The sequence below is a fragment of the Sphaeramia orbicularis genome, chromosome 6, assembly GCF_902148855.1.
Source record: "Sphaeramia orbicularis chromosome 6, fSphaOr1.1, whole genome shotgun sequence".
NCBI classification, from domain to species: Eukaryota; Metazoa; Chordata; class Actinopteri; order Kurtiformes; family Apogonidae; genus Sphaeramia; species Sphaeramia orbicularis.
The window spans coordinates 14,593,294-14,615,258 of NC_043962.1; the positions used below are offsets into that span (position 1 = coordinate 14,593,294).

Genomic DNA, 21,965 nt, shown 5'->3' on the forward strand with positions numbered 1-21,965 from the left:
TATACTGGAACATTTGTCCACACAGTATGCAATTCATTTGCAGGAATGCTACGTGTTTGATACACTACTTAACGATGATTGTGAATCTAGCGGCAGAGCAAACACCAGTGTGTCTTCCAGGCCTGGTTCTTGGGGGGCAACAAACGTCCTGCCCCCTCAAATAGAAGTTTCTGAAGGTGGGGAAAAGAAAAATGAGGTGCACAACAGCAGGAGACATAGAGGAATTAGTAAAGCATCTTCACTTTCACTTTCACTTTGTTGAAGTTCAAGAAAAAAAAATATCACACTGATCATGTAGAAGGCTTCAAAACTCATGCTTCAAATATATGTTTGGCGTTATAGGGTTAAATGTAAAACAAAATAATTTAATTTAACTTAAGGCGCAATAATATATCAGCTAACCACAATATAAATTATACAATGAATTTTGGCAACTGCTTATTTATTTATTTGAAATTTCTCAAAAATATTAAGCACAGCCAACTTTAAAAGTATGCCTAGATTTATGTGTTGCTTGCAACCACTTTCAACATTAAAATTAAGTCGATTCAACAGGACATTTTTTCAGTGTAGAGACAAGTCCAGCTACATTAAGCTCCAAAGAGCTCAACAACCCATAGCGAAATCTCTAAAATTACACACAGAGGCTTTTGCACAAAGGGGGTCATGTCCAGTTGACATAGGGATGACCATTGTGCTGAGATTATATTTAAGGGTTATTATATCAAAATCAGATAAAACATAAGAAAAAGTGACTTTTTCTGTAAAATCTATCATTAATTGAACATAAACGAAGTGTGTCCATCCACTGTCATTGGTCCAACTCCATGGGTTTTACTGGTGAATCAATGTTGTAGAAGATGACGGTGTTTCCACGGTAACTACAGAGCCTCTGAATGTCCAAATGGGTCATATCTGATGACGATGAAAAGATGACAAACTGTATTTTATACCAATTATTTACATGTATTGACAGGATTAGTGGATCAATAGGTATTAAACAGTTTAGATCAGTAGATGCTTTTGATCACTGGTGGATATTTGGGTGTTTATGGGTAAACAGGCAGAAAATTACTATAAACACACAAGAGCAACTTATTTCAGCCCCTCTCAAAAAAAAAAAAAAAAAAAAAATCACATCATTATGAAACTATATAAGTATTCGAGTTCGTATATTTTATAAAATCAGACACAAAGGCAGAAAGAATCGGCTAACTTTGTGTCTTCGTAAACACAAAGCCAGGATCCAGAGAACTGATGAAAGAAAAGTTGAAAGAAAACTGCATCACTTCTCCAGCGCTGATAGAGTTTTTGTTTTGTTTATCGGCTGCGAATCAAAAGAATTCAAACAACATGTGGGCCGTGAAGCCGGGTTTGCTAATGCGGGGTTGGAACTCTTACCATCGCAGGACTATATAACCTCAGTCGGATCGTAGCGCCGCGTCTTTGGGCTGCACTGGGCTCGGCAAAAAAACACAGAAGAAAAGAGCCTCGTCCTTACTGTCGTAGCTCTGAGCCACAGTACACTCCGCTGGGGTTGCTTTTTCAGCGCTTTAAATAATGTATGTAACCCTGCAGGATGGCGAGGGAGGGAGAGTGGGTGCCGATGAGTGCACAGATCCAACATATACTGTGTCTTCTGAAGCCTTCTAGACCTTTGTTTGCTGTTGCAGGATTGGTAGCCAAATCCCAAGGCTTTGCAGGGGGGCCCACTTTCACTCCTCTCCATTGTAAGCCTTTTTTTTTTTTTCTGTTTGTTTGAGATCAATGTGCTGCAGAGTTACACTCAACGCTTGTGCTACACATGCGTACACAGATTAGCACGAGTTAGAGTGTGATGCTACATTCACAGAGGGCTTGCAGATGTACAGTACATGCATATACACAGTGGAGGAATGGAATAAAGTGTTTTTTATAATTTTGTTACTGTACTTAAAGGTGCGGTGCAAGATGTTTTCCTGGAGCGTTTTTTACTATATTGCTTAAAATCCCCTTCACACCCCAATTACAACCAATTAACCCTTTCATGCATAGTGGTCAGTAGAGTGGACAGCTCTTCAAAAGCTGTTCTCCTTTATATTTATGGGTTTTGACTTTTTAGTTGCCAACAAAGTGGGACGCTTATACATGAGCCCATACATTGTCACCTATTGGCCAGTCATGGGAAGTGTTTTTTTATTTATTTATTTATTTTTTTTACTCATAACCAAGATGGCTGACAGGAAGTTAGAAATGCTGAACATCCCAGGAATATCTTGTAAATCCCTCTATATCAGTACACCCCTGTAGGTAGAAAAAATGTGCCTGCATCAAGTAACATCTAAGGATTACTATCAGTGTTAAAAATTCCAGATATTTATTTTATACTGGAAGAAATTTGCAATTAATCATGTCCACTAAATTGACGCCATACATCACTGGCTGTATTTCAACTGCAATTCATACCATTAGTGAAACTTTACTGTTCTTGTTAAATCGATTGAGCTGCAGTAACATGTTTTAGCGCAAATCAATTCGTATTGTTCTTAGAGTGTAATTAACAGTTGTTGTTTTTTGTTTGGTTGTTTTTTTTTCTCCATTAAGTGAGTAACAACTAGTATTAGAATATGTTAAAATGTGAGAAAACATCAGATTAGGAGCATTAAAAATGTTTACTTGCATAGTCTTCCCACATTAGAGGGTGGGGAAGCAAAATTTACAATATTTTGAGGTAGGGATTGAAAGACGGTGTATGACCAATTAGTTTATTGAAAGTCATGAGAATTTATTTGCCACAAGAAAATTGACATCATAGAAAATGTTTTTATTCTATGTGTCCTCCTTCTTTCTCAATAACTGCCTTCACACGCTTCCTGAAATTTGCGCGAGTGTTCCTCAAATATTGGGGTGACAACTTCTCCCATTCTTCTTTAATAGTATCTTCCAGACTTTCTGGTAATAGTTTTGCTCATAGTCATTCTCTTCTTTCCATTATAAACAGTCTTTATGGACACTCCAACTATTTTTGAAATCTCCTTTGGTGTGACGATTGCATTCAGCAAATCACACACTCTTTGACGTTTGCTTTCCTGATTACTCATATGGGCAAAAGTTTCTGAAAAGGTATGGATAATAGTGTTAGGTATGATTATGACATCAATATATGTTTGGTTTCAAAACAATTGACGTAGTGCCTGCTGAGAAAAAACAACTAAATGTTCATTGTAAATTTTGCTTCCCCACCCTGTACATATACTTTATTTAAGTGAAAATAATAATGCATACTTTTGATTTTACGGCAATTATTTATTTAGATTATTTTATCTTTATTTAACCAGGAAGTCCCAGTGAGATTAGGTTTCTCTTTTGCAAGGGAGACCTGGCCAAGGTAGCAGCCATACAAAGTCCAAACAACATAAAACTAGGGATACGAGTATCGGCATCGGCTCCGATACTCAGTGTGCGTACTTGTACTCATACTCGTAAAAGTAATCCGATACAAATGCTCCGATACCAGTTACGGCTGTTTGACATTCACAGTTCAGTGCAGCAGGTACGAGGAGGAGGAATAATGTGTGAGAAGTGTGAAGAGTGTAGAGATTTTCCAAAATAAATGACGGTGATAAAAGTAACGCTGACTGACAGTAACGTTAAAAACACAGACAGATACGGACACAGCGTTCTGTCCGTCCTCTGCGTACATTCCATCTGTTTTCCAGGTGCTTGCGGATGAGTAAACAGAATGAGAATACCAGCGGGTATACGGAGCAGTGCGGACCGCCGCCAACAGAAGTGAAAATGAAACTTATCACTCATTTCTCTTTTCTCTACCTGCTGAAGCTAAGCTGTTAAACCTTTGTAGCGAAAACGCTGCAATATTAGTATCATATTAGTGTTACCTCTGTCGTCTCCATGTTTGTTATTATTGACTTTCTTCTTCTTCTTCTCAAAAAACTTTCCTCTTCTTCGTGGTATTTGTCCAGTATGGTTAATTCAGAGCGGCGCCCCCTGGTGGATTAATTGAGAAACGCTCATTCCAACACATTAAATGTCAGTAGCAGCACTTTGTTCCAGTCAGACTAATGACAACGACAGTAAAGCACATTTACAAAAGGAACTAAGAACTGGAATGGGATTATTAAGTACTCGTATCGGTACTCAGTATCGGCAAGTACTCAAATGTAAGTACTCATACTCGGTCTGGAAAAAAGTGGTATCAGTGCATCCCTACATAAAACACATACAGGATACACAACAAACAATAACAACTCTTCAACCATAATAGCATCAAGAAAAACAGTGACATTCCTCCTTCATTGCATTCTCCATGATACTTTTAAAATCATTAATAGAAATGAATGTATGTAGTAATTATCTGTACTTTCTACTCCCAGGATTCGTACTGGTACCAGAAATGCTTGAAAATGCCTCAATTTCAATGTCGTGTTTTCAAGGTGTGAAAAGTGCTTGAATTTTAGTTTAACCCTTTCATGCATATTGGTCACTACAGTGGACAGTTAGGGGCCGTTTACACGGCGTCGGATTCAGTCGACTCCGGGAAGATTTCATCGCGGATTAGCCTTCTGTTAACATGGAAACGGTGCCTAGAGTGCCTGAATCCGGAAACTTTTGATACCAGGGTCCAGGGTGGAACGTTATCGATACGCTCCGCATTTCAGCTCCGTGTTAACGCGAATCGGAGCGTTCCGGGGTAAAATATGACGTCACCGCATGCGCACGCAGCCAAGAACCGCCAGTTAACCCACTCCAGGCCAGTTGGTGGCGGTAATGCGCCTCCAAGCTGGTTTGCCAGCCTCTATGACGCAATAAAGCTGCAGAAAAAGAAGGAACAACCACAACAACAATGGCCGGTTTCAGAACAACATACGTGCTGCTAACTGTGCTCAGCTCGTCTGTCCAGACAAAGAAGTCCTGCGTCTTTGTACGACCACTCGCCATTGTTGTTTGTAAATAGTGTTGTCTGCATCTTCTTGTTCGTCTTCTTCTCCTCATTTAAAGGCTGTCTAAACCGGAAATCGTTTGTGCGCAGGCGCGTGTTTTACCGCCACTGTTTCACTACAGCTCTACATCGCCAGCTACTGGTCTGGCATGGCCACTACAGCGTATTCAGCCGTCCTCGCGGACTCATGTTAACGCAGATCGTTATCATAGCGGCTTCGTCTTAACGCGGAATGATTTTATAACGCAAAGGAGAAATCTTTGCGGAGTGTTGCCGTGTAAATGTACCCTTATTCTACATCTGTTCTCAAATATATTCATGGGTTTTGTTGTTTTAGTTCGTTATGAGTTAACTCAGTGGACGCCTATGCATCATCCCATACACTGACATTCAAACCATTACTATAACTTTGTTGTTCTTGATAAACCTGATCTGCAGTGACATGTTTGAGTGTAAATCAATTGCTAATAAAAAAATTGCGCATATGATAAAATGTGAGAAGACATCAGATTAGCTGCATTAAAAATGTTTCGATTTTGTATATCACTTTCTGATATTCAAAACTTAAACACATGGTGTCTAGCAGAATGGACATTTTTGGAACTCCACAAAAAAATTATGAAGGCAGATTTTTTTCTTTATTGCTTAAACCCCCCAAAAATATTTTCATTAAAAAAAAAAATCAATTAAAAAAAAATAAAAAATCACTTCAATCAAAGAAAAAAAGTGTTCAAATGCAATTTTTTGGATTTTAATTTTTTTTCTGCATTCTAACACTTTTTTTTATTGATTTTTTTTTTTTTTACTTAAAGCAATTAAGAAACAAATCTACCTTCATGAAAAACAGGTTTATTAAAAAAAAAAAAAAAAATCAGTTGCATTGTTTTTTCATGCCTAAAGACGAATAAAAACACTCAGGAAAAAAATCTCGACGAAGGTTCTCATAATTCATGCATGAAAGGGTTAAAGGAGTCATATTTTGCTACACCCACTTTTATTAGTCTTTGTGTATTTGGACCCTAAGTTCCAAAAGTTTGAATTTGAACCCTCCAGGTGCTGCAAAGCTATCTTTATATTCATTTGGGCAAAAATCCAGTGGATTTCTACAACCTGTTTTAATTCCTTCTTAATTTGTTGCGTTTTATACCTACTTATGTCACGACATTTGCACATATAAGGTCAAGACTTCCGACGAACATTTCTCCGAGTACGACATAATTGTGGTAAAAACTGAAAATATGTCCGAACTTCGAGCCGATTACCTAAAATATTCAGTTGTTGTTTTTATTAACGAACACAAGTGGCTGAACGGGACAGAACAGCACGGTCAACAACCTGGAGGGGGCGGGGTATGAAGTGGCTCATTTGCATTTAAAGGGCCAGTGCTCAAAATGACCTTTCTGGTGTCATTACTCAGAAATGTGTTTGAAGATGGACCTGTGGAGTTGAATTAATGAAGAATTCAGACCCAAGCAGAGCATTTACAGTTTATGGAGACCACAGGGAAATGTTTTAAAATGCATAATTCCATTTAAAAAAGCAAAATATCACTCCTTTAAGTGCTTAAAAGTGCTTGTAATTATAGCTCTGTGATGTGATGTGAGTTATTTATTTTTAATATTAACTCAAGCCAGAGCTACTCACAGAGAAGTGATACATTTGGAAAAATAAAACTTTATGTCAAGAAAGAAAATTACTCGGTGCTCTCAGGTCGACTCTGGGTAGATTTTTATCTTAATCTTTGGCTCGGAGAGTGTGTGTGAAGAACATCAAATAGCTTCCCCGTTTTTGGGGAAGCCATATTTGGTTCCTTACCCATATGTGGCAAAAATAAGTAAAAATAAAAAATACAACGACAAATAATGGGGTATGAGATTCTAATGTGATCTGATGTACTGTATTTGTGTTGAAGGAAATGTAGTGGAAAATGACATGTATTTGGTTAAAGTACTTTTAGCATCTTGCAAAAAAGCTGTTACAAGGAACTGGGGAAAGACAGAACCACCAACAAAGAACCAATGGATCATAATTATTGAAGGAACATACACAATAGAAAAAATAACTCACAAACTGTGACTACAAGAAGCAGAAGTGGACAAAAAATTGAATAAATGGAATGATTACAGAACCTGTAATGGTGGAAGGACTGAATAATGTGAATGCAGTGTCATGTAGTGTACCCAAGCAAGGTTATTTTGTTCATTGTTGTTGTGTTTGTTGATTATGTGGTTGTAAAATTTCAATAAAAACTCAAGTGAAAAGAAAAAATACAAGAAAAACACATGTAAGGTGAAAGGAACATGTATTTTAGAACTTTAGAACAACATAAGCGCTGATCCAGACACCTGTCAACATCCACATTATCCCTTTGAACATCATTAGTCGCTTTTCCGTTGGACATCTGCACAAAACTTGACCGATATTTACTAAATGTCAAAAAAACAGAAGTGCGTAATTTTGGTTTTTCCATTAAATCACAAATACGATGATTTGTTTATTTATTATTGCAAGATGTCATGAGAAGTCATTCCATAAACATGGCAACAAATGTAAATATCATGTTAATTTACAGATATATTCATTATTATTATATTACCCCTCTATCTCGTACTAAATTAAAAAATGATTGGGTTACCTGGTGTGTCCACACATACTGCGACATGTTTCTTCTTCTTCTTCTTCACTTGTTGAAACGTACGTCAACATCCGTTTTTTTATTCACCTGACTAGTTGTGAAAAAAGGTCTTTCCATTGCAGTTTTGTGTGATATACCATTTGTACTATGCCCGAAAAACCACCTCTTGCCAGCGCAAAAACTTTTAATCAAAAAATGAGAGTTTTGGTGAAATTGTTGTTTTTCCATTAGGTACATTTTTATGCTCAAGTTATATTTGTGCAATTTGAGGGCCAGTGGAAAAGCGACTAGTGTTTCCTCACTGTAACCGATTCTGTCACTGTTTGGTAATGTATGTGAAAAATAGTCACTTGGGTGCTCAAATGAGTGGCCATTTTTGTCAAAAAAAAAAAGTTGTAAGAAATGCATAGAACTGTGTTGAAATAATGCTAATACATTTGTGCACAGACTACTGATATTATTTGACAGTGGAAGCTATATTTTCAGAAATATTGGATTTGGAATAGCACGTGTATGTGAAAACTTTTGCTGGTGGACAGACGTGACATTACCCATGATGCTCTGGTCAGTACCAGTACTTTATTAGGAATAAACTTCTATACTTACTATTGCTAATTCTCCTCTTCTTCATAAATGTTAGTATTGTGGATCTAAAACAATAACAGCTGACACAAAAACACAAAATGTGACAGTGGACGGATGTGACATGGTTGTTACAGATCCCATCATACTGATGCTCTGCAGCCATGTCACCGTTTCCACAAATGATCCCTGTGCAAAAACTAGGATCAGAATTATTTATTGTATAGTTTATCATCATACTAAAGAGTAAATAACAATATAGAATTGTCATTTCTTTATAAAAATGCTTATTATTAGAAAACTGTTGATTTAAAAAGTGACATGTGACATTCTTAATGTATGTTTTGGCGTAACATAAGCAGGATGGATCAGCACCATACTCCATATTGCAACCTGTAAAAATAAAACGTGTGATATGTAGGATAGAATCTTGTAAGAAAAATTGGGGAATCTAAAAGAAAAGAATATTTGTTTTTCAGGTAAATTCAGTTCAAATATAACTTGGCCATTTGTGACATGAAAATATAGCATTAATTGTGATGAAACTGGACATTTTTGACCTGAAAACATAGTTCATATGACCATCAACATGTTGCAACAGAACTGAAATCCTGTACATTTGCATAACTTGCATTTACCAACACAAACTTCCTTTGGGGATTCACTTATATTGATTTCTTATGCACAAAGACATAAATAAGACCTCGAAGCAAATTTTAGCCGATAGATAGATAGATAGATAGATAGATAGATAGATAGATAGATAGATAGATAGATAGATAGATAGATAGATAGATAGATAGATAGATAGATAGATAGATAGATAGATAGATAGATAGATAGATAGATAATCCAATTCAACTTTATTTGTAAAGCACTTTAAAAGAACCACAGTAGACCAAAGTGCTGTACAGAAAAATAAATAAAAACCAAAATAACAGAGTAAAATACAAGAATAGATTAAAAGACATAGAACAACTGTAAAAAAAAAAATAAAATTAAAAATAAAAAAATAAATCAAGAAAAATACAGAAGAATAGATAAAACGTAAATAAAAGAATAAAATACAGAAGAACAGATGAAAACATAAAAAGCATATATACTCTGATGTGGCTTCAGATGCTCATTGTTCGCCTGAGAAAAGCCTCCCAAATGGGGCACACCAAGTGCAGTCGATACATCCTCCCATAGGCTGCGAATGCACACAAAAAGGACAATTACTCATAACAGTGATTTCTAATTATAGATGTAATCACAGGGATAAATTCTCCGCTTTGGCCGGCAGTACAGCTCACAGGTGGCAAAGCGACACAGATGACCATACTGCCCCCTATCAGTGCACATGGGAACTGATGCTGGAAACTCCATCCCTCTGTGGACACGGCAGCTTTTCTGTTCGCTGCTCTGCGTAAAAAACCCCAAAGCTGATCAAGTGTGACTGCCAATAAGTCGAGCGAGATGGACAGTATGTAAATGCATATCCCACCCACCCACACACACACACATATATATATATATATATATATATATATATATATATATATATATATATAGGTGTTGTGGACATCACTGGAGTTAAAGAGATTAATGTGTTTTTGCCTGTAGTGGCTATGTGTGAGTTTGGATTAGAAGAGAAGTAAGATGGGAAATAAGGTGATAAAAAGAAAATCTCCTGGGAGAACATGTGCTGATACTCCTGCGCTGACACACAAACATACACACACACACACACACATACACGTTTCAGTCCGCGCCGCACCAATTCACCCTGTACGAGCTCAATTTAGGCAGGTCTACAAGCTCAAACTGCATGCTAAAGTCTTTTCCATGCAGGATTATGGGCTCGGGCTGCAGATTTGTCTGTGGTTGTAATGCACTGGAGAAAACTGCCTCTCCGTGTGTTACTCTGTAATTTCAGCAAGAATAATAATGTATTACCGAGAGTAAGATAGAGCAAACAAAGGCACCGGAGAAAGAGAGAGAGAGAGAGAGAGAGGGCGGAGTAAAAACAAAGCATTTACCATTAAACACAACCAACAACTTCCAGCCCAGATGCCACTAATTTACCTCCATCCTCCCCAGGGTTTTAGTCCACACTATTCCTCTTCTCTGATCCCTCGCTTCGCTCTGACAGCCACTTTTCCTCTTCCTTCTCCAAGCTCTACACTAATCCCCTTCCAGCTAGAGAGACAGGATGTTTAGGGGCTTATTTACTCTAGTAAAAATATGGCTTTTTCTCAGCTTCCTTTGAAGAGATTCAGAGAGATGTGTGTGTGTATATACGGTGGAGGGTTTCTGCCGACTCTGTTAAGCTCCCCAGACTTTTTGATCTTTAAACCGAGATATGAAAAGTCACTCTGGGGGTATTTAAAGAGTCTGTAGTATTTCTTTAAGACAAAAGTGCGATAAACCGTTGCTATTAGGTGATTTATGGTGAGCTCAACTTGTCGACTGATTCGTAAGTGAAAAATACCACGTGTATATGATGTGAAAAAGCCCGTTTAACTCATAAATAGGGATGGGAATCGTTAAGAATTTAATGATTCTGATTCCATTATCGATTATCCTTATCGATCCGATTCCTTATCAATTCTCTTATCGATTCTCATTGGTTGAGGGAATAAAAGAGTACAAACGGGTGTGTTTGCATTAACTGTCTTTTATATTTCCATCTCTGCACAGAAAATATAACATATACAGTATGTACAAATAATAATAGCCAGGGCCAGATTAACACTTCATACCCTGGGCAACAATATTCAAGGGCCCCATCATCACAACCCCAGGATCCCTATAATCTGGCAAAATACAGAATAAGTTCCAGGAATATATGTAAATATACCCCATACTTCAATATCTAACTATCATCAAATGCATTTTGATGTACAAATGTGTAAATGCTCGTAGAACTACAAGTGCACCACTATAGCCTCTTGTCAAGGCCACTCACTTGCATATGATGATATGAAAACAAAACACATTAGCATCAGTATAATCTAAAATTGATCCACTACATTAGAAAGAGAGGGAAGTGTCCTCCATTTTCACAAAAAATAAATAAGAAACCATTTCCAAAGTATCAAGTATTTATTTAAGAACACTTTTTGCGGACAGTTTCATTTATAAGCAAAAGATAACCAGATATTTTAGTTATGCCCGGGCTACCCAGGGCCCTTCAGAGGTCGTGGGCCCCTGGGCAATTGCCCAGTTGCCCATATGGTTAATCTGGGCTTGATAATAGCAGATGACGCCGGGCCAGTTCAGGGTGGGGGCGTACAGTGAAAGTGAAACTAAAGACGTTTACTAATTCCTCTATTGCCGCATTTCTACTACGTGGAACCGGTTCGATTCGGCTCAGCTTGTCTCCCGTTGTTGTGCACTTCATTTCCTTTCCCTTCTTACCTTCGGAAACTTGTATTTGAGGAGTTACGATGTTTGTTGCCCACACTGGAACCAGAACCGGCCCGGCGTTCACTCTGCTGCTACATTCACAAGACTCTGCTAAGTATCGTATCAAATACGTGACATTCCTGTAAATGAGTCACATGCTGTGGACAAATGTTTGAGGATATTGGAGGGATTCCACCCCTTAGAAGACATGGAAGCTTTGACAGTGTTCCAAGTAAGTGGACCTGGTGTCGTCTGTTTAGACCGTTTCTGCCTCAACGCCATGTTGGCTACGTTCTGACCAAAACAATGCAGCGTATGTGTGACGTCATCGCGCATGCACAACGAAGGCGGAATCGATAAGCAGAATCGTTAAGCAGGCAGGCAAACGATTCCAAGGAATCGAGGTACTGGGATTCGGTTCTCGATTCCCATCCCTACTCATAAAGATCCAAATATCCACCAGTGACCAAAATCATTTACTGATATTAACCCTTTCATGCATAGTGGTCACTACAGTGGACAGCTGTTCTGTTGCATATTCATGGGTTTTGTTGTTTTAGTTCCATATCAGCCAATATAGTGGACGCTTATGCATCATCCCAAACACTGCCATTCATGCCATTACACTAACTTTACTGTTTGTGATAAACCTGATCTGCACTAAATCAATTGCTGATTGTTATTAGACTGAAATTAACAGTTTTCTTAAACAAAAAGGTTTTTTTTTTTTTTTTGCATATTATCTCCATGAAGTGAGTAACAACTAGTATTAGAGTATGCTAAAATGTGAGGAAATGGCATTAAAAATGTTTTTATTTCATAGTTTTCATACAGAATATCACTTTCTAATGGTAGGCTATAAATAAATGTTTCTTTGCTTCAAAAATTGAATGCATGGTGTCCAGCTGAGTGGACATTTTTGTAACTCCGTGAAAAACAGGTTCATAAAAAAATTTCAATTGCATTGTTTTTTTCACACCTAAAGAGGAATAAAATCACTCAAGAAAAAAATATTGACTGAGGTTCTCATAATTCATGCATGAAAGGGTTAAAAGGTAAATCACTGTTGATCCACTATTCCTATTAATACATGTAAATAAAGAAAAAATCAGATTTCACCAAAAAATCCGAATTGTGCATTAAGGCCTGCTGTCTGAATATAGCTTTAGTTTATGTTCAGTTAATGATATATTTGATTGAAAATGACACTTTTTCTTCAGTTTTCTCTTTTTTGATATAATATCCTGCAAATGTAATGTCATCATGGTGATTCAAGTACATGATCAGGAAATTAGATATCAGAAAACACCTGATTTTCTCTGAAAAAATGCAAAATGGAGAGGATAATATTATGATAAATGGAGATAAATCACTTAGAAAAGGTGAAATCTAGAGAAAACACATTTGGAAACTCACAAAAGTAGCACTGGGTCTTTATGGGTTATACTTCGTATGAACCAAAAAAAAAGTTTCTGTTTAGATATATGCATAATTTGTTGATCATTAGCAAGTAAAGCTTTAAGGCATCATGAATTCTTTATGAAGAATATAAATTGATTTCACCAGCCTGAACTCATGTTTGACTAATCTTTTATAAATGACTTGTTGGTACATTTGTCGTTACATCTGTTCAGGGGGTTATACCAGTTATATAAGTTTTTACCCTAAATCTGTCTAGATTTTTAAAGACATTCACAAGCCATGATGCAGAAAATAAACCCATTTCTAGTCATTATTATGCGTCAATAATAGGGAGATTTTATCCATTTGTTGTCTGTTCTTTTTTTTTTTTTTTTTTAACCCTTTAACAACTGCAGTCTCTCCGGTGCTGCATTTGCACTTTACAGTATTCAAATTACTCTAACTCCCCAACTGTTTGTGCGATCCACAAAATTCAAACAGCATCGCAAAGCGGAGATCTAGGGCATTAGTGACTCCAGATTTTTTCAGATCGACTTATTTGTCAATAAACTCGAAGTCGAGTCGACTTGTCGTATGATGACGTCATCACATTGACAGCGGAGGAACAACACAGACACAGCCGTTCAACAATGAGTAACTTACCATGCCATACCATACCAACTTTATTTATAAAGCACTTTAAGAACTTTACAGCAGGCCAAAGTGCCGTACACCAAACATAAAACAAGGGATTAAATACAGGGTGGGGAAGCAAAATTTACAATGAACATTTAGTTGTTTTTTCTCAGCAGGCACTACGTCAATTGTTTTGAAACCAAACATATATTGATGTCATAATCATACCTAACACTATTATCCATACCTCCTCAGAAACTTTTGCCCATATGAGTAATCAGGAAAGCAAACGTCAAAGAGTGTGTGATTTGCTGAATGCACTCGTCACACCAAAGGAGATTTCAAAAATAGTTGGAGTGTCCATAAAGACTGTTTATAATGGAAAGAAGAGAATGACTATGAGCAAAACTATTACGTAAAAGTCTGGAAGATACTATTAAAGAAGAATGGGAGAAGTTGTCACCCAAATATTTGAGGAACACGTGCAAGTTTCAGGAAGCGTGTGAAGGCAGTTATTGAGAAAGAAGGAGGACACATAGAATAAAAACATTTTCTATTATGTCAATTTTCTTGTGGCAAATAAATTCTCATGACTTTCAATAAACTAATTGGTCATACACTGTCTTTCAATCCCTGCCTCAAAATATTGTAAATTTTGCTTTGATGAAAAATCATGTATGAACATTAAAGTTTGCACTAAAATACACTTTTGATGTACTTTTATTAACATTAGGGTCTAAACTTTGAGCAAAAGTTGAAAAAAACATCCATTGTCCTGATTTATTATATTTTTATAGTAGATGAATATTAATATAATTTTTTAGGCCCAGGCTGATAGGGCTAAAGCCCTACGGAGATCCTACACTTTCTGACACTATATAACACTTTATGGCAGCAATATGAAATTCTATTACAAGTAGAAAGGAACTGTGCCAGAAACTTCCACACAAGCTAAAAAAGCGCCTGGAATTAACAAAAATCTGAAGCTATAATATAGATACTGAACGTTCAAGACCAAAAAGCATGTTTGAGCAGATGTGAAAGAGTTGAAAGTTTATTTCTGTAAACTCAAAAAGTTTCATTATGGACATTTACAGTTGTTTCTGATGATAAATATGCTAAAAACGTCAAATCAAATACTAAAACGCACTGTTTTAAGCCTTTATTATTTATAATAATGATAATTAATGAACAGACATTGAAAGTTAAGTTGTTCCTGAAAGCAAATTTGCAAAAGAATTTGTTAAAAAGACATTTGTGACACAAGAAAACATGAAGACACCTGTTATAATGACAGTTTTGAAGCTGGTGTTTAATTTATTATGTTTATATTTAATTGTCAGAAGTACTTACTGACAATTTATGCTGTGTCCATGTGTCACTGACTATGATTAGATGGACAAAAATGTAGTTTTTACCTTTATTTTGACAATCCCTAACAAACTACTTACATGTCAAGTGAAATAAATCTTCCACTAACATTCCACTAGTGTACATACCTGTTTAAAAGTAGATTTTTAAAATAGTTTTACACTATTTTTTTTTTTTTAAGTTTCACTTCATGTCATCTTGAAAAGGTCATGTTTAAAAAATAAATAAATAAATTTGCTCACATCCAAAAACCCACTCATATTCCCTGTTAAAATGTTTAGAATAGATGTATTTAGCAAATGTGCAGTGTATACATGTCCAAGGAATCCAAGGAAACTAGACTAATATTGGCACATCCCACCTGTTGTAGCTTAGAAATGCTGGGTTTGGAAGTAGGTCTAATTGTCAGTATAATAGAACATGCTGTTTACACGACAGATGTCAAATTAACAATGTTGTCACTGGGAATAATAGTGGAATATTCATGTGCATATAAATATATCGGTGTCAAATGTTATCAATGTTAATGGATGTTCCAAAGATAGATCTAGTACGTGCAGGGTACGTTCAAGTGCACACACTTAATGACAAATCAACACGTCTCAGTCACAAGAAAAATATATAAAGAATGAAATTGCCATCTCTAGTGTTGTGAGGATCTAAAACATAAGTAGAGCTGATTAAAAGTTCATTCCTGATTATGGCATATGTGTTAATGTTTAATTTATATAATTAACCCTGTAAAGGCTGAACCATTAAAACATTAACAGAAAATTCCAGTTCTTTGAAACTGGAGCCTTTATTGGTTCCTTTGAACAACCCAAAAAAAAATGTTTTTGAAATATCAATTTCCATGTATGACTTTCAATTTTGTATCATATTTGATACATTGGGTCTCAATGCTCAAACATTATTTTTGAACAAACAAAAACATTTATTTGTTTGTTTGTTTGTTTGTTTATTAGGGACAGTGCATATTAATGAACATCTACAATTGCAGCTGTAAATATGACAGATTGTAGCAGCAGTGCTAATTTCCATCTGTGGTCCCTAGGCAGTTGACAAAAAGGCAAAACATCATAAAAACACACAGAACAACACAGTGATATACATAATATAACACAAACATGTCTAACAAATTGGTCATTTCTTTTCAAAATTGTCAAAGTTCTTCCTCCTTCCTCATTAATGACAGTCTTGTAGTGTCACTGGAAAGGCCTCTGGTGAATGAATTTCTCCCCCCTGGTGGATTATCCGTGTATTGCATGTATCTAATTGTATACATCGGGTTTTTCAAGAAAAAAAAAATAACCAATAAAGGCTCCAGTTTCAAAGAACTGGAATTTTCTGTCAATGATTTAATGGTTCAGACTTTACAGGGTAAATATGATAACAATAAAGCTTCTTATACTTAATGGTTTTACCCCGACCACCGCCGGATATCCTTCGTGTGAACGCAGTAACTCAGACAGATTTGGTTGGATTTCTTCTCCTTTGATAACCAACACAGGGGACCCCAGGTGGAAGAACCCTGTCGATTTCAGCTTCTCTATGAGGATTGTATGTCATCCACATGGGGGCGCTTCAGTTGAAGATCAGTTTTTTGGACACAAATCCAGCAATAATAGGCTAATTGAGACCGAATTTGGTTCATATTGATCGTTTTACAAATGTCCATTTTCTTGTTACCATCCAGAGTTCATGTGGTGTCATTTCCATTCCCTAGGTGGAGTTTTTTTGGGGAAAATTGGTTCTCTGACCATTATTCTGCCACTATCAGGTCAATGTAGCTCAAATTGAGTTTATACCGATTGTCTTAAAGTTATCGTGTATAGATTTATGTATAGCAGAGGACTGGGGGGGTTTCTGGGATATACCCTTGCTGTCACTCCCCTACAGCGTAAGCCTCATTTCTTAAGTTGAAATTTTTTAATAAAACACTTACCGTACTTTCCGGACTATAAGCCACTACTTTTTTCTCGTTTTGAACCCTGCGGCTTATACAACGATGCAGCTCAATTATAGATTTATACGTGCTACCGACCACCAGGGGGCGCTCTAGCAGGAAGTGCAAAAGTGAGACAGACAGGTGGAAGAAGTGATGAAGAGGAGAAGTTTTAAGTTTAACGTTTAACAATCATTTTGCGTGTCATGCACAAACCCTCATCGTGGAAAACACACAAAGAAATGCATATTTTGCAGCTTTTAAGTTAAAAGCAATCGATGTGTCTGTCCAAGAAGGAAATAGAGCTGCAGCACAGAAGTGCCATTGAGCAACAACAGAGGAGAGACGAAGAAGGTGTGTGACAAAGCCTTTCTGAGGCTGTTCAACTCCAACACTGAAGAAGACGACTGCAGTGGTTTCAATGAGCAGAAGGAAGATGAAGAGAGAGATCAGTGACTTTTCTGGGTTTTTTAACCAGCCTGTTCCTGCTGTTTTACTTCCGTGTTACAGGCACTATTTGGAAAAAAGCAGTTAAAGTATGGAAATAAATATTTAAATAATCTTTCTGTTTACCATCTTTCTGTGTAAATATCTCATATCAAAATGTGGACACCTGCGGATTATATTCAGGTGTGACTTATAGCCCGGAAAGTACGGTAATTTGAAAGATAATATATTGTGTAAAACTAATGTAAATATTTCTGATTTAAAACAGAATCACATAAATCACACACCACATAGAATACTCAAACTATAAAATATATCAAACTTGATAGTGTTAATTTGTTAAATATAAAGTCTAGACTGATAAAGCTGATTAACTTTGATTTTAACCATTGTTACCTTGACAGATTCCATCTCCCTCTCTAATGTTTCTTCTTCATGCTGCAAAGCCGCCGCTTTTAGTCGAACAGCCGTGACATACCTGGGCCAATCAACTGTCACGCTCCTCTCCTTTCAGCAATTAGAAAGGCATGGAAATGGTTCCCCTTTCCCTCCAGTGTCCTGTTTGATTCATCCTTACCTCCCACCGCTTGTTAAATTTACATTTTAGGCATTAAGCTGAAGCTTTCACCCAAAAAAGACTTGGCAATAAAGTGGAGACACTATGATAAGTCACCATCAGTGAATTACTGTGATGCTCTAGTACAGTCTGTCTCAAATGGGGGTGTACTTGAAATTTTTTGGGAAATATACATTAAGTAAGTCATCACGTACTGAATACAAAATAAATGAGATTTAATGCTGAAATATAAAACACATTAAATACATTCATATAATAGTTTTATTGTCAATCGTATTGTTTAAGCTTTGGTAACATTTTAAGAACATTTCTATTTTATTTTATTCAAGATGAGTTTATTTGAGCAATTCAGTATTATTTTTTTGTTGGTGAAAGTTTCATTTATTTATTATTGACAATTAGTTTGTTTTTCTTGTCAGTGACAAAGGGCACTTTTCAGTTTATATATTGCACACATAATTCACTTATAATATATGACAGTTAAATATATGTATGGTTGTTTACAAAGTTTCGACACAGGAACCAATTTTGCTGAATTTTTTCAGTCAAAAATGCTGAAGCGAGAGTTCAATTCAATTCAACTTTATTTATAGAACATATTTCATGCACAAGGCAGACTCAATGTGCTTCACAACAGGTATATCACATAAAAACCAAAAAAATTGATAAATAAAAAAACTGTAGTTGGGTATGAAAACAAGCAAACGTCAAACAGCAGAAGAAGGGAATGGATTAGCTGGGGGTACTTGGCTAAAAAAGCATATTTCAGGGGGTACTCCACTATAAAAAGTCTGAGAACCACTGCTCTATTAAGTCAATGTTAAACATTTGAAGAAAAAGACCCAAATGTAATTCTTTCTGTCTTGTACTTTGAAATGAAAATATGCTCATTTGTGTCGGCACAGCTGCAGTAGTTAGAGAATGAGCAGACGCAGGAGGTTGTTTATATTCACTGAATATTTAGGTGTTTCCTTCTGTATTTTTACACAACAACATAATGCATGGTGGGTAGGGAATGCCGTACTTATGCATATCCATATGTCTAATTAGGAAGTTTACATATCAGGAACAAGTGTACTGTTCCACAGATCGCTCTAAAACTCCCCTCTGTGATTTCCTGTTGTTCTGTTATGTAAACTATTACATGAACAGTGTTGGGAGTAACTAGTTACAAAAGTAATGCATTACAGTAACAGATTACTTTATGCTGTAATGCAGTTGTGTAAAGCATTACTAATCAATTTTTGGTAATATTTTACCCCAGGGTTCCTACAGGTTTCTACAAGTTAAATATAAGACTTTTTTAAGACCTTTTTAAGACTACTTCGAACAGAATTGAATGCCCATTTTACAGCCAAACCTAAGAATGAAAAGCCTGTTATTCACTTTTAAAACAAGCTCTGTTTTGATGTGCGCTGCTATTCCAAATTTAGCGATATAAGCCGTTTTGTCAGCACCACATGTAAACACACTAGCTATATCTGAATCAGAGAACATGCATTTAAACAGCTCAGTGATTCAGTCGTTGGCATTGTTTTTTTTTGTTGTTTTTTTTAATTCAAGAAAGGAAAAACAATATATGATGCTTTTTTTTTTTCCAACATTTTTTATTGAAGAAAAATAGAACACTTGCAATCCCAGAATTACAGTTTACTTTCCCTGTTTTTCAAAGTAAAACCATATATGCATATAGAGACACATTCACACACACACACGCATATATAAATATATAATATATATATATATATATATATATACACATACATACATATACATATAAACGTGCATGCAAAAACAACAAATGAAAGAGCACTTTTATTAGTGTGTAGCAAAAAAATATATATATATAAAATTAAATGTATATATGATGCATTTTAGATACAGTGTCTTGAATTGTTTTTCTTAGTTTAACCAACCAAATCCCCTCCTTCCCCCCCTTCCCACATACATACAAACTGCCACAAAACATGAAACAAAAAATAAATAAATAAAAAAATAAGGGGGGGGCACACAGTAATATAAATAATGATATGGATAAATAAATAAGGTACACTTTCACGTGTTATTTGTAGCTTACGGGGTATATGATGCTACAGGAGGGTGTTGAACTTATCAAAATACAAAACTAAGGAGTCCCATAACTATGGAATTCTTGGCATTCTATGACATGTGTTTAGCTCCAGTATTTAGAGTCCACAAAACCTCTGCTTTTAGGGTTGGGGTAGAACCAAATAATGTTGAGAGGTCGATTTTTGCAGTTTGGACATTTCCCAGACACATGTAAACACAATACAGTGAACAAGTTTATGGCAACATAATTTAAGACCTACCATTTCAAATTGAATACGCTTTAAAGACTTTTTTAAGGTATTAAAGGCAGATTTGTAAATTCAAGACTTTTAAGACTTTTTAAGACCCCGTGGGAACCCTGTACTCAGTACATGCTCAGTAGCGCTTGCGTTACAACACACTTTTCACCCATAATTTAATAGCTCAAATGAAAATAAATAAATAAAAACAGCAAGATCGTGAGACCTTCAGGAATCAAAAATGCGTCTGTAAAGTTCTATTTCCTGTTGGTGTTCAGTCAATGGGTGAAGACGACAGAAGACAGTCCACTGTCCACATGGACGTATGCTCATTACTGACTAATGTGACTCTGGGGGGGGGTGGGGGGGGGGGTTGGGTTCTACTGCACACACGCCAGTTATGCAAAAAGTAATACAGGAGTCATGTATCACATTACAATTCTGAGACTAGAGTAATATTTTAAGGTAGGAATTACTTTGAAATAACAGTAATGAGTAATCGGTTATGAATTACAGTTTGAAAGTAACTTGCACAACACTATTCATTCCAAGCAAATACACACGTGCACAAACATCAGATCTGTCATCTGTTGGGGGAGGGGGGGCGGTGTTTCTACTGCGAATGCACCATTTATGACGAGAGTCTGTACGTAACTTAAAAGTAATACTGGAGTCATGTAACGAATTACAATTCTGAGACAGTAATATTGTACGGTAAGGAATTACTTTTAAACAGTGTTGGGCAAATTACTTTTTAAAAGTAATTAGTTATAGTTACAAGTTACTTTCCCAAAAAAGTGATTGAATTAATAACGTAATTACTCCTTCATAAATGTAATTAGTTACCAGGGAAAGTAATTATTGTGTTGCCTTTTTTTTTTTTCTTTTTTCTGTTCTTTTTCTTTCTTCTTTTCTTTTTTTTCTCTTCTTTTTTTTCTTTTTTTCTTTATTTATTTATTTATTATTTGTGTTACTTTTTTGAAAAACCTTCAAATACGTAAAAGGAAACTGATTTTTGAGTGTGTTTCACGGGCCAGTTGCATAGAGTAGAACAGCAGACAGGTACTGAATACCATGACTGTAGTGAGGCTGGGGTCCACCAGGGCCCGGCTGGGGTCCACCACATAAGTGCATATCTGCATTTATAGGAAGAAGATGCTCCTCCAGTTAATCCCACATCTGCACTTTTTTCAGTCGCTCCTCCCTGATACAGTCAGTCCAGTCAGTTGGACTCTCACTGATAACTCCTCCCCTAAATTAGCTGCACACGTAGCTGCGTTCAAATGAATGGGGTGTGCTGGGACAACTAAAACTCGGACATGTCAGTCGTTCAGGTGAAGGCAGCGTGGACAACTCAGACTCATGGACACACAGGTGAAGCATGAAGGCAGTGTGGGTGATTTGAATATAAGAACGGCTCGCAACGAATCGGTTCTTATCGTTCACTGAAAAGAGCCGTTCAAAAGACTCGACTCGTCCGCGAACGTCACACCTCTCGTGCCTGGCTGAGCGAGCCAGGACGGATAACAGCTGTTAGATATCAGTGCATAGTAACGCACCACATTTCACTGTCGTTAACGGTAACGGCGTTGTAATGTTTCAAATAGTAATTAATTAGATTACCCGTTACACTGGTCTGCAAGGAAAATGCTTCCAGAATAGAAGTAATGGAATTTTACCACATGAGAGTCACTGATAAAGAAAAATCAAGTCAAAAATGCTGGTTGGCTGAA

At 36.4% G+C, this 21,965-nt stretch overlaps 1 protein-coding gene and 1 long non-coding RNA gene across 2 annotated transcripts in view; both read left to right on the top strand.

Moving 5' to 3' along the window:
- Nucleotides 1-21,965, top strand: part of cdh13 (cadherin 13, H-cadherin (heart)) — a 1,127,464-nt gene that overhangs the window by 1,092,197 nt on the left and 13,302 nt on the right.
- LOC115421144 (uncharacterized) lies at nucleotides 1,307-16,774 on the top strand. The gene is made up of 3 exons (XR_003935635.1): nucleotides 1,307-1,318; nucleotides 1,596-1,600; nucleotides 16,415-16,774. It is a non-coding gene; the product is annotated as an uncharacterized LOC115421144 (long non-coding RNA).